The sequence below is a fragment of the Staurois parvus genome, unplaced genomic scaffold (assembly GCF_062004578.1).
Source record: "Staurois parvus isolate SC_StPar_1 unplaced genomic scaffold, SC_StPar_1.0 ptg001598c, whole genome shotgun sequence".
In the NCBI taxonomy this organism is placed as follows: Eukaryota; Metazoa; Chordata; class Amphibia; order Anura; family Ranidae; genus Staurois; species Staurois parvus.
Window position 1 is genome coordinate 317,183 of NW_028319394.1, and position 13,966 is coordinate 331,148.

Consider the following 13,966-nt stretch of genomic DNA (forward strand, 5'->3'; position numbering starts at 1 on the left):
AGTGTTTATACAACTAAATATTCATTAAGTGATTCAAAGGAAAGCAAAATCGTCAAACATTTTTCATTTTATATAGTGAATGTTTGAGTTTGTAAAGAAGAACACAAACACTGCTATTTTTTTGAACAGTCTAATATTCACTTTTCTTCAATTTTTTTTAGAGGAACAACACAAATTTGATATTTTTCTTCATGTTTTGATTTGGAATAGAATGTGTAGTGTTCCCAATGCATTTGTGTGTATGGAAATAAAAGCTATTAGAAGGATTTTGAGCTTTATTCACTTTTTTCAACACACTGCTATTATTTTGAACACAACTGTATATATGGATTGCAGGTGGTTTGAACCGCATCCAATCCGCATGACATGTGAAAAAACATTGCTTCCTATTGTGCCTGTTCACATATGTCCAATGCGGATTCAGTGCGGTGTGGAAAAGTCCGTTCCGATTTCTGAGCAGTGCCTGCAGGTGCAGATTACAGGCTATTACCTTCTGGGGAACCATTTCTAAGCCACAGATGGGTGAATAGGATAAGATCCTGAGCTAATCCTGTCCTGAACCTGATGTAAACCTGACATGAACCGCTGAACAACTACTGTGTCAATTAGCAGTGAAACCTGAGCTTCAATCCGCTCTACACGTGTGAATCAGCTCTAAATCTTGACATTTTTGTGTCAGAATTTTCTGTTGTGTTCAAACATGAGGCATGCAGCCTGGCACTGCACCAAATAGTGCATGGCCTCTGTCTGTAACCTGAAAACTGAACCATCCTGTGAAGAAACTATATATCCCACAGTCCCTGGGTATCTCAGTCTGGTGCTGTGCAAAGGAGACCTACACAGTAATTAGATCTGACACAGACACAAGCAGGCAAACCAAACAACAGATCACCATGCCGAAGGATGTGTTTTATCACATTAGCACTTCCACATTTGTGATACAACAGGAATAAAAAAAACGAGGGCTCTAACATATGAGCCTGAAAGCATGGGCATGCGGACGCCATCCCTAATTTAATAAAAAAGAAAAAAAAAAAAACTTCTCCTCAGGAATAGGTAGGAATTAGGTTAGGGCCCCTTTAAGAAATCTGACAGAGAAAAACGCAAGAAGAGAATAACCACGTGACCTTAGAAAAAGCGGGAAAAATCATGTGACCTGGAACATTCTGGAATTGTTTGGGGCTCATTATATACAGGGCACTTCGTAACAGAATTCTCACAGTTGGTCAGAGTTGGCCAACAGGTTGCAAGGAGCTATAATATTAAGGAGCCGGTTTGTGCTAATTCTGACCATGAAGACCCTCATGAGGCAAGTTTTGGAGCAAGCCAGGAGCAGCGGAGGAGAAGAATGGCTGTGGCGCTGCCTTGATATGGCAGCCGAAGGGGAAGAGGGGAAGGAGCGGGAAGACACAGAACAGGGGTTGGAGAACTCACCGAAGCGCTGTCAGAGGAAGAGCGGCCGAATAGAGCCTGTCACAGAAGAGCGAGTCTCGGCACGGTTCCAGTGGTTGACCAGCATCATCAGCAGGGCAAGAGGAGTCCGGCTGGGCATCGGAAGAAACGGTGGTCGGAAGAGCAAGCCAGCATGAGAGGAGGAAGAGACAGGTTCCTTCGCTGCCAGGAAGAGTAAGTATTCATGGAAGTCGAGCATCCCTCGGAGCTGAAAGTGAGGCTGCGGCCTCCGAAGTGGTTGCTAGGCAACAACCTCAACTGAAGCTGAGTCAGGAAAGCCCGAAGAGAAACGAGCCTGTGCATGCAATACCGACTTTATCCAGTGGTGGCAACAGAGGTCAGCACAGGGATCCAGAAATCGAAACAGCGACATCTTGTGGAAATGATGAGATTAACAGCTTATTAAAAAATATTAGATTTCATTACAACACTTACTAATAATTTAAACAAAAATGTTAATAGTGATAATTTGTTAAAAATAGTAGTCATGCTAATGTGTGGGTTAATAAGGATAGTAATGTTAATATTAATGATAAATTGTCCAGTAATTTAGGTAGCATGAGTATAGAAAAAAATAATACGGGAATGAATATTAATTCGCCAATACCAGAAACATGTTTAAAAGAAGTTTTGCTATGTGAAATATCCCCGCTAGGATATCATTTATCAACGCAATTAAAAGAAAAAATATGGAAAGGAGAATTTGTGGTTATTCTGTCATTGTTACCCTCAGCAAAAGATTTCACAGGCAAAACTGATAGAAAACCCGACGATGAAGACAGGCGTAGACCAATAGCGAGATCATTTCATAATTGGCTGCAAGCTTTTGCAATATATTCTAGCGTGCTAGGGGAAAAACACCCAGAGCATTGCAGTGGTTTATTCCAACATTTGGAACAAGTTTTAGAGGCCTATAAAAATTTTGGAGGATTAGGATGGTATCATTACGACAAATCTTTCCGGCAAAAACTATCTATATATCCATCACTAAAATGGGGTATGAAGAATGTAGGCTTGTGGCTAAACTTAATATTACCTCAAAAACAGACATTTCAAAAACCACAATCTTCCATCACAGTATTCCCTTATATAAAAGGGATATGGTTACGCATTCAATGAAAGTCAATGTAAGTGGGCAGGGTCATGTAGGTACAAAACACGAATGTTCGCATTGTTCAGGCCCACATTCATTTCTTAAAGGTTTCAAAAGAAACATGGCTTTTCAAGGACAAAAGAGAGAATGTATCAAAAGGCAGCACACCAGTGAATTTGGAAAACATGCGTCAAAGTTGGAAATATATCCAAACAAGGAGACAGTTAAGTTTTTAAACGGATGGTTTTTTGAATGGTTTTTGTTACCAATATTTTCAGGTTATGGATGTAATATTGTTGATAATTTAAAGTCGGTAGATCAATTTCACATTGTTAGAAAAAAATTAGAAACAGAAATAAAAGAAGGACGCCTGGCTGGTCCTTTTAACCTCTTCACACTGGCCGAACGCAAATGTGCGGCCTCCCGGCGTCTGGGCCTAGACGCCGAGCGGTCGCACATTTGCATTCTATTAAAAAAGGACATATGTGACGAGAGCGCACACCCTGCCGTGCTCCCAGCACACATGTCCGATACTCACGGAAAGGTCCCGATCTCCTCTTTCGATTGGGACCTTTCCCGATCATGTGACCGCCGCATCACAGCGGTCACATGACCCTGAACCCCGCCTCCCGGCTTCTGAAACTCTTAAAAGGGCCGGGAGGCGCCGGCGCAAAGGGGTTAAGGAACCACCTTTTCATAATTTTAGGATATCGCCACTGGGTAATATTCCTAAATAAGAACCGAATACGTATCGGCTTATTCACCACCTATCATTCCCAAAAGGCTTTTCTTTAAACGACAAAATAGATGAAGGATCAGCATCAGTATCATGTTGCACGTTTGAAGGAGCCATTCATAAAATAAGAAAGTTTGGAAAAGGAGCATTGCTAGCCAAGGCAGATATAAAGGCAGCATTTAGGCTATTACCTATTAACCCAGAAGCATTTAACTCATTGGGTATCCATTATGAAGGTCAACTTTACTACGATAGATGTTTACCAATGGGTTGTTCACTGTCTTGTGCGTATTTCGAAACATTTTCAAAATTCTTACAATGGGCTATTGAAAAAGAATCAGGCCAGAATGGGAGAACTCATTATCTGGATGATTTTTTGTTTATAGGCCCAGCATTTTCGACAATATGTGTAGACATGCTGCAAATGTTCAGTAAGGTAACGCAGCATTTCGGTATACCATTAGCAAATGAAAACGATTTATCCAACCACAAAATTGGAATTTTTAGGAATACTGATAGACACAGAAAAATTTGAATTTCGACTGCCAAGAGGAAAAAATTGACAACAATAAGAGGGTAAAAAAAAGTATTATTAATAGAATTACAGTCATTATTAGGCCTACTGGCATTTGCATCCAGAATAATGCCAGTGGGAAAAATATTTTCGTGTACGCTTTATTTAGCGATTTCGGGTTTAAATCTCCTTTCTCACATGTAAGATTAACCTGTGAATTAAAGGAGGATTTAGTAGTGTGGTTAAAATTTTTTGAGGAATATAAAGGTTGTTCGTTTTTTCAGGATGAATTTATCTTTGCAACGGATTTTGAATTGTTCACTGATTCAGCTGGCTCATTTGGTTTTGCGGAAATATGGAAATCACATTGGAGTTGTGGTAAATGGCCATCAAAATGGATTCGAATGAATGCAACAAAGAACATACCGTATTTTCCGGCATATAAGACGACTTTTTACCCCATGGAAATCTTCTACAAAGTTGGGGGTCGTCTTATATGCCGGGTGTTGTGTTGAATCCATACCGGTACTTCCGAGCTGACGCTTCTGCGCATGTCTTCGGTAGCAGTAGACGATCGCCGATCACCATTCCTAGCAGAACTGCATGAAACTTCAACAAGGTCGGATGCAGCAGTTGAGTGCTCGATTGAGCTGGACTGAAACTGTGACATGCAGAAAAGGGATACACATCGGCTAGCAGCAAGATGAGTATGCCCATGAAGATGTGTATCCCTGACGCTTCTGCGCATGTCACAGTTTCAGTCACAATCAATCGAGCACTCAACTGCTGCATCCGACCTTGTTGAATTGACCCCTTCATGGCAATATCTTAATGAAATACGGTAATTAGCTAAGCATTATAATCATAATAATAATGTCTTCACTGTGGCAGTTCTGTGCAAACTACGGTACCGCTCGGATCATCTTGGAGACAGGGAGGGCTGGGCAGGGAGAGCTGACCCACCCAATCCAAGCAGGCTTTGTATGCAGTGTGCACAAAAAATACATCGCTTGCCGTGATTTGTTGGTTGTTGTATACTGGGTTGGATTGGCGATTCTGAGGGAAGGCAGGGGGAAGCAGGAGCATCTGCACTTCAACCAATTCGAATGTTGGAACAGCGCATCTCTAATGAAGTTTGGTGTGCATCTTATATGTGGTGAAAAAACAGAGTCTATCTGGTGAGCAGATACATGTGGTGGTGAATACAGTACAGCACCAGTATCTGTACCGGTTCATACAGTACAGCACCAGTATCTGTACCGGTTCATACAGTACAGCACCAGTATCTGTACCGGTTCATACAGTACAGCACCAGTATCTGTACCGGTTCATACAGTACAGCACCAGTATCTGTACCGGTTCATACAGTACAGCACCAGTATCTGTACCGGTTCATACAGTACAGCACCAGTATCTGTACCGGTTCATACAGTACAGCACCAGTATCTGTACCGGTTCATACAGTACAGCACCAGTATCTTTACCGGTTCATACAGTACAGCACCAGTACATACAGTACAGTATACAAATGGATAACAGTCAAGACCCCATCATGGCTCCACCAGCAAGAAGAAAGAAATATGAAGCCAGTTTCAAACTTAAAGTTGTAAACTTTGCCATGGAACAGAATAACTGTGCTGCTGCAAGACAATATGGAGTAACAGAAAAGATGGTTCGGGACTGGAAAGCAAATGAAAAAGCATTAAAGTGTATGCCAAGGGGTAAGTGTGCATTAAGAAGAGGCACCCCACATTGGCCAGAACTCGAAAAACATGTAGCAGACATGGTGAATAAGCATCGCCAAAACGGTTATATAGTGACCCGAAATAAAATACGTTTGTTTGCACTTCAGTGGGCCAAATCTAACCCAGATCACAGCAACAGATTTAAGGCCACTGTATCCTGGTGTACTAGATTCTTGGAAAGGCATAATATGACACTTAGGCAAAAGATGAAAATTGCACAAGAATTACCTGCAGATCTTGATGCCAAAGTAAATAGTTTCCATCGATACGTAATACAACAGCGCAATAAACATGGCTATGCGTTAAGTAGTATCGGAAATATGGATGAAACTCCAATGAATTTTGATATGGTTGGAAATAAAGCTGTCCATCCAAAAGGTGAAAAAACAATTTTAATTAAAAACAACAGGACATGAGAAGTCCAGTTTTACAGTGGTACTAGCATGCACAGCTGATGGTGCCAAACTGAGACCAACGATTATTTTTAAAAGAAAAACAATGCCGAAACTCAAGTTCCCTGTTGGTTGTTTTGTACACGTGAATGAAAAAGGCTGGATGGATGAAGAAGGGGTAAAGCTATGGCTTGATAATGTATGGAGCAGGCGACCAGGTGGACTTATTCAAAAACGTAGTCTACTGGTGTGGGATATGTTCAGGGCTCATTTAACTCCCAGCACCAAGCAAAGGCTTGCAAGAATAAACACAGATGCGGCAGTTATTCCTGCAGGATTGACATCGTTGGTACACCCACTGGATGTGTGCCTAAACAAGCCATTTAAAGATCGCATTTGAGAACAGTGGAATGAGTGGATGGTTAGCGGCGGAAAGTCATTCACAAAAGGAGGAAACATGCGGGCTCCACAGCTGGATGTTTTGTGCAAGTTTGTCATAAAAGCCTGGAATGATATTGATGCAGAAACAGTAATCAAGTCTTTCAAGAAGTGTGGCATATCAAATTCATTAGATGGTATGGAGGATGACTACTTGTGGCAAGATGAAGAGGAAGCCGAAGCTGAGACCACACCATCTGATACGGAATTAGATCCATACGATGACTGCCTTACAAATGTATCACAAGATGTCATTGATGTACTTATGATATCAGATGACAAACAGGAGGATTTTGAAGGCTTTTAAAGGGAAACTGTCACACCAGCAAAACCTTGCAGTTATGATGGGCGTTGCTGACTCGCCAGGAACTTGCTCTCTCTCTATTGTTTGTTATCTTCCTCCTATCATCATCAGTTCCAGTTTGGTTGACTGCTTAGAAAACAAACAGCATGGCAGCTCCCATGGGTTTATTGTCTTATCCTTCCTTTCAGCTTTAGAGTGAATTAGGAAAAGTTTAATCCACTTGCACTGTTTTATGTTTACATGTTTGATGACAAACAGCCTTTGTTTATAAGTGACAGTTTTCCTGCTAGGTATCTGCATGTCATAAGCATTTGAATTAAAATGACCATATTGAAATCAAATCTGATGTTTTTTAATTTTTATTTGGTGTGCGTTGGAAGAGGGGTAGTCTTCCATGGCGAGTATAGCCCAAACCCTATATTTTAACAGGAAAAGTAGGAGGTCTTCTTATACGCCCAGTCGTCTTATACGCCGGAAAATACGGTAGTTTTGCTAGAACTATTTCCTCTAATAGTAGCGTTGGAATTATGGGGAGAGCACTTTTCCAACAAAAGGCTGTTAGTACAGACAGATAATAAAGGGGTTATGTATGCAGTATATTGTTTATCATCTAGGTCAATTTTGGTGGTAAAATTGCTTAGATATTTAGTTTTGAAATGTTTAAAACTTAATATTTGGATTAAAGCAAGATATGTCCCAGGTAAAGAAAATCAAATAGCTGACGCCTTATCTCGATTCCAGATATCAAGATTCAGACAATTATTTCCAACAGCAGATTTAAAAGGGTTTCGAGTGCCCAGATCACCTGTGCAACCGGATTTAAACGTACTGATAAAGGCCATAAAAAATTCGGTATCCAACAGCACATGGGTTGAATATTCATCTTCATGGAATAAATGGAAGCAGTTTTCCAGAGAATTGGGTTATCAGTTCAATTGCCCATCTGAGAATACAATTCTTTCTTTTTTGTGCTCATTCATGCACATGAATTTTGCTTATAGCCATATAGTTAAAATTCTAGCAGGAGTTTCCTTTTTCCTCAAGTAATTTTCCAGCATGTACATCATTCTTTTCGGTGAAACAAGCGCTCAATGGATATAAAAAACAGCATTATTCTCCAGACACAAGACATCCCATATCTATCGAATTATTAAAAAAGTTATGTAGGATTACCAAAGAAATTTGTTTTTCAGACTCCAAATCTATACTGTTTAACGTGGCATTTATTCTAGCATTTTTTGGAGCATTACGCATATCAGAACTATTGCCCCCAAATAAAAAAAGAAATGTCTGGTCTACTACTACAAAATGTGACGGTTTTGGAAAATGGAATTAGTTTGTTTATTCCATTTTCAAAAACAGATCAGGCTGGAAGAGGAAAATGGATCAATCTTTATACTTACTGTATAATAATAATAATACTTGGGGAGACATGGATATTTGCCCTTTTGTCATGGTAAAAAAGTATTTGAATATTAGACCGGTCAGCCTGGGTCTTTTTCTGGTGCATGCTGATGCATCAGCTGTAAGTAAGTCTCAATTTAATGCCATTTTAAACAGCTTCCCGCCCTGCCACTGTATATATACGTGTGCAGGGCGGCACTCAGGCGCAAAACCACGTTTTAAAACGGGTTCCGCGCTCCCGATGTTTTCACCAGCAGGGGGCGCGTGCGCTCCCGCCGACCCGCGGGTGACACCATTCGATCCCGGAGGGATCAATCATTAGATTTCAGCCAGTGATGTCTGGCTGAAATCAGATGATTGGTCCCTGTCCTATCCTGTCCTTTGTTGAAGTTTACACAGGACAGGATATGATGTCATTCTTCTCTGCCTGGACACATTCCGTTCCAGACAGAGAAGACGACACAGTAAAAATGAGTAAAACAGCACATACCCACAGTTAGAACACACCTAGGACACATTCAACCCCCTGATCGCCCCGCCCCCCCCCCCCCAGTTAACCCCTTCACTGCCCTGTCACCAGTGTCACTGATCAGTGAATCGATTTTTACTCATCACTGTATCAGTGTCGCTGGCGACTTCCGATAGTGTTAGCGTCCCTCCCAGATAGCGCCAGATTGCCCGCCAGTACACCAGTAATCCCGTTTAACCCCTTGATCGCCCCCCCCAGTTAACCCCTTCACTGCCCTGTCACCAGTGTCATTGATTACAGTGAACAGATTTTTACTGATCACTGTATTAGTGTCACTGGTGACTTCCGATAGTGTTAGCGCCCCTCCCATATAGCGCCAGTTTGCCCGCTAATGCACGGGATTTTTTTTTACCAAAAACATGTAGCAGAATACATTTTGGCTTAAATTTATGACTAACTTTGAGTTTACGATATATTTTTTATAGCTGAAAGTAGAAAATATTGTTTTTTTTTCAAAATTTTTGTGATTTTTTTGTTTATAGCGCAAAAAATAAAAAGCGCACAGATGATAAAATACCATCAAAAGAAAGCTCTATTTGTGTGAAAAAAAGGACGTAAATTTCGTTTGGGTACAGCATTGCATGACCGCACAATTATTTGAATTAGTGCAGCGCCAAAACAGCAAAAAAAGGCCTGGTCATTAAGGGGGGTAAATCCTCAGGCGCTCAAGTGGTTAAAGAAGGCATTAACAAACTAGGTCTTATACAATTTAAATTCACATCTCATTCGTTTAGAATAGGCGCAGCTACGCAAACTGCAAAAATGGGCTTGGATGATGAAATAATAAAAAAATTAGGTAGATAGGAGTCACAACGTTTCCAATTATATGTTAGACCTAACCTGTCTGTTTATTTCTTCAGGTGATAGAAGATATATATGGATACTGGGACATTCATTTGTCTACTGGGCTTTGAAAAGAGCGGCTCAGCGTTCATATTCAGCTAATTTAACAACGGATCCTGCAAAATCTCTAATTTTATGGAAAGGAATACGTGGTCTTAAATGGTTTAACTTGTTTTTTCATCTTTCTAAGTTGTTTGAAGTTTGGCCTGCACCTCAGATATTAATCATACACCTTGGGGGAAATGCCATAGACAATGAGAAAACTCTAGAACTAATGTTCATGACGTAACGGGACTTACACCGTTGCCACTTACCATCCCCGAATACTACCATTATCTTTTCAGAAGTAGTCCCTAGACTTGTATGGTTAGTTAATCCTCAATTAAAAAAGACGACTAAACAAGTCTATGGAAAAATTCATGCCTCTGATAGGTGGAATTTCATACCATCACACGGATCTAGAAGGAGGAGTTAGTGGCATTTATCGTTCAGACGGTGTGCATCTATCAAACGTAGGTATAGATATCTTTCATTTAGCATTACAAAATAGTATAGAATTGGCCTGCGGCTCTTGGGTAGGCCGGACGTTGTAAATAGTTTGGCTGGTGGGGTCTTATTGATAGAATTATTTCAGATAGCTCGAGTCCTAAAAGACTGAGCAAGTTTATTCCTGGTTGATAATTAAAATGTAAAAGTTTTGAATAAACGATATTGCAAATTTAATTTATGTTGTGTGTAATTACCAATAAAAGTGCCGCAGCCAAAATTTTATGCCAAAAGAAGAAATATTGTGTATGTGTCATTATTTAAATAAGTGTAGTTATTTCGGGGATGAGGAATAACGTGCAGCCTGCATTTCCATGCACAGGACCCTGTGTGACCCAAAACAAGTAGTTGCCTGTCCTAAGGGACAAGTTAGGTGTATGAATACATAGACACAGGAGAACTGATCAGCCTATCATTACAAGCAGGGGCGGACTGACCATTTGGAAACTTGGGCACTGCCCGAGGGCCCGGGGTCAGTAGGGGGGCCCCATGAGATGCCCGTGGTACCTTTTTCATAGGCTTTTTTGAGTTTGGGCAAAGACACAGGGGCCCCATGATCCCCTATTGCCCGGGGACCCCATGAGTTGTCAGTCCGCCCCTGATTACAAGGTGAGATAAACAGAAAACACAAGGTGTAGAATTACACGAATAACTATTTGAAAGCGTACAACATATTTAACAAAGAATAAAGTATGTTTAGGTATGTAGTTGCACGTGTACCTGGCTACAGCAAGTGTCATGGCCCTCTATGCTTCAATGTCAGGCCAATCTGACAATTCCGGTAACTGTTGAAACTTGCCTGCTCTCTGCTGCCTGGAGGATGATGAAGACGAGGTGTTACTCTTAAAAACTAATTTCTCATAATCCTTTCGTGACTCCTTGCAAGTGGAAAACTAGCAGGAACAGTCTTGGCTCCCCATCTGATGCGGAGGCATCTATCCTGGCTCCAGAAATCCCTATGCATGGCCCTTTTCACAGCAGCTCCAGCCTGATCACCTGAAGCTCTGACACCTGTGACTGGTCCTGCTCGGATATATTCCTGCCATCCTATTTTACACTTGTGAGCGCATATAAATGTGTTGACCACTTGCCCTCCTGAGGATTTACCTCCCTTCCTGACCAGGCTTTTTTTTGCTATTCGGCGCTGCACTATTTCAACTGATAATTGGGTGCAGCATTGCATGACCGCATAAACAAAATTTATGTACTTTTTCACACAAATAGAGCTTTCTTTCGGTGGTATTTGATCACCTGTGTGCTTTTTTATATCATGTGTGAGACTTTTTGGGAGCCTAGCCACATACAGGAGCCTGAAATCCAATGACCACTTTGAAAGCCTGAAGGTGCGTAACTTCCTCATTTCACCTCCTAACTACCTAGCACAGTTTTGGAGGCCCTGACATGCCAGGACAGCACCAACCCCCCCAAAATGACCCCTTTTTGGAAACTAGACACCTCAAGGAATTTGAAAGAGGCATGGTGAGTATTTTTCAGATCTCATTTTTTCCTCACAAGGTTTTGAAATATAAAAAAAAAAAAGTTTCTAAAAACGCGTGGCAACAAACAAGATCTGCAAAGCACTCACCATGCCTCTTGTAAATTCCTTGAGGTGTCTACTTTCCAAAAAGGGATCATTTGGGGGGGTTGGTGCTATCTTGGCATTTCAGGGTCTCCGAAACTGTGATAGGTAGTCAGGAAGTGTAATGAGGAAATAAAGCCCTTTAAAAGCCTGAAGGAGCATATTGGATTTTGGGGTCCTGTACTTGGCTAGACTGCCAAGACGTCTCTCACATATGGTATCCCCATACACGGGAGCAAATAGTTTGGGGTGTCTACTTTCCAAAAAGGGGTCGTTTTGGGGGTGGGGGCATTTTATGCCCAGCATTAGAAGTTTATGCCACACATCATTCACTCTTCTAACCACCTGAAGACTAAGCCTTTTCCGACACTTCTCTGTTCACATGAAAAAAAATCAGTATTTTGTTCTAGGAAATTACTTTGAACCCGCCAACATCATATATTTTTTAAAGCAGACACGCTAGTGAATAAAATGGTGGGTGCTGCAATTTATGGCACATAGTACTCGAGCAGCGATTTGTTTTTTTAAAAATACACTTTCTTTACTTTTAATGCACAAAAACACAATATATTGGCCAATTATTTGGTAAAATATAAAAGATGATGGTATGCCGAGTAAATTGATACCAAACATGACATGCTTTAAAACTGCGCATGCCCTGTGCAATGGCGACAAACTGCATACATTTTTAATATCCATAGGTAATGCTTTAAAAGCCTTTACAAGCTACCATTTTAGATTTACAGAGGTCTAGTGCTAGAATTACTGACCTTAATCTGACTTTTGCAACGATACCTCACATGCATGGTGCAACCGATGTTAACATACTGGCACGGGATCAATGTGGGGGGGGGGGGCGAGGGTGCTTTATTTTTTAAGTTATTTTGATTTTTTACATTATTTTTACACTGTCCTTTTCATTTTTTTGATCACTTTTAATGCTATCACAGGGAATGCAAATATCCCTTATAACTTCAATGGATATTGTCATACATTCATTTTTGAGAAATCTGGGGTCTATGAGACTCTAGATATCTCCTCTACTCTTACATTATCTAATCTCACCAAGATCGGTGTGATCAGATGCTTTCCCAATTTACAAATGGCGCTGTTTATATCCTGCGAAACTGAAGTGATGAAATGCTCGTAGCTTCTGATTTCTTAGACTATAGAGATGATTGTCACCATTCTGGTCTCCAATCAGCTCTATGGTCAGCTGGCAGAAACACCCGCTGCATTCTCAGGTTCCCCCGAGAAGGCCGTGGAAGGCAGCGGGGGAGGGGGGCATCGTCTCTCGCTGCTTGTAAAAGCAATCTTGCAGCTAATTAGCCACTAGGATTGCTTTTACATGAAAGCTGATCACTGGCTGAAAAACATTATACCAGGATGATGCCTGCAGCACCAGCTTGTACTACACTTGTGGGACTTGCCACATCACCAAGTGATACTGCAGTGCTAGTATGTGAAAGACCAGGATGTACTAGGCTGCTGGTGCTCGCCAGTTCACCAAAAGGTAGAGTGGCACTAGTACTGGCACTCTGCTGCATATGAGAGTCATCATGCAATTGTAACATCTCAGCAACCTGGGATTGGGGTTGGGTACGCCTGATCTTAGCAGAGACCTCTTCTCCATCATCTGAGCTATCTGTCAGGATGCAGCTGTTGTCTATAGGTTCGTATTTTGAGGCTGATTGTGTCAGGGAGTCTTCCCCTTCGTTCTCACCTGACATACTCAGAATCCTGTAGGCCTCTTCACTAGAGTACCTTTCCATTGGCATTTTGGCCACTACATTTATAGGTACCTAGTGCGCCCCACGGTAAAAGGAGCACCTAGCTGTCAGGGACTGCTTGAACCACTACAAAAAAATGTACCAGCAAGTGCTAACAGAGATCAGGCCTGATTCTACAAACACTGCGGTTTTGTGTGCAATGTATCAAGTGACAGTGACCTACTGACACTGCACTTGCTGGGGGAGAAGGGGGCGGTAAGCGTAGGGGCCAAACGCAGGTGCTGGCAGGTATCGGGGCTGATCCCGCTAATACTGCGTTTTTGGGGACGCTATACTAATGTGAACACTGGTATAGTGCTGATCTGATCAAAGATATTGATCCATTCAAAGACTATACTAGCAATGGAGGTTTATAGTGTATGTGAGTGTGCTCCTGGCAAACAAGGGGTTAAATGGGATTACTGGTGTACTGTCAGGAAATCTGACGCTATCTGGGAGGGGCACGAAAACCGTGGGAGTGCAAATCACATACATATATGTGATTTTATGCACCCGTGCCGCCCTGTATTTCTACTATAGGGTGGCGCGGAAGCGATTAAACATGTCCAGTAAAAAAAAAAAAAAATTAAAAAGTAAAATTTGGTCATAAATTTAGTCCAAA

The 13,966-nt window shown here is 41.4% G+C and overlaps 1 long non-coding RNA gene and 1 pseudogene across 1 annotated transcript in view; one reads left to right on the forward strand and one right to left on the reverse strand.

Moving 5' to 3' along the window:
* LOC149435146 (uncharacterized) overlaps positions 1 to 13,966 on the reverse strand; it is a 41,485-nt gene that overhangs the window by 16,136 nt on the left and 11,383 nt on the right. The window lies entirely within an intron of this gene.
* Positions 1,730 to 2,773, forward strand: LOC149435147 (uncharacterized; annotated as a pseudogene).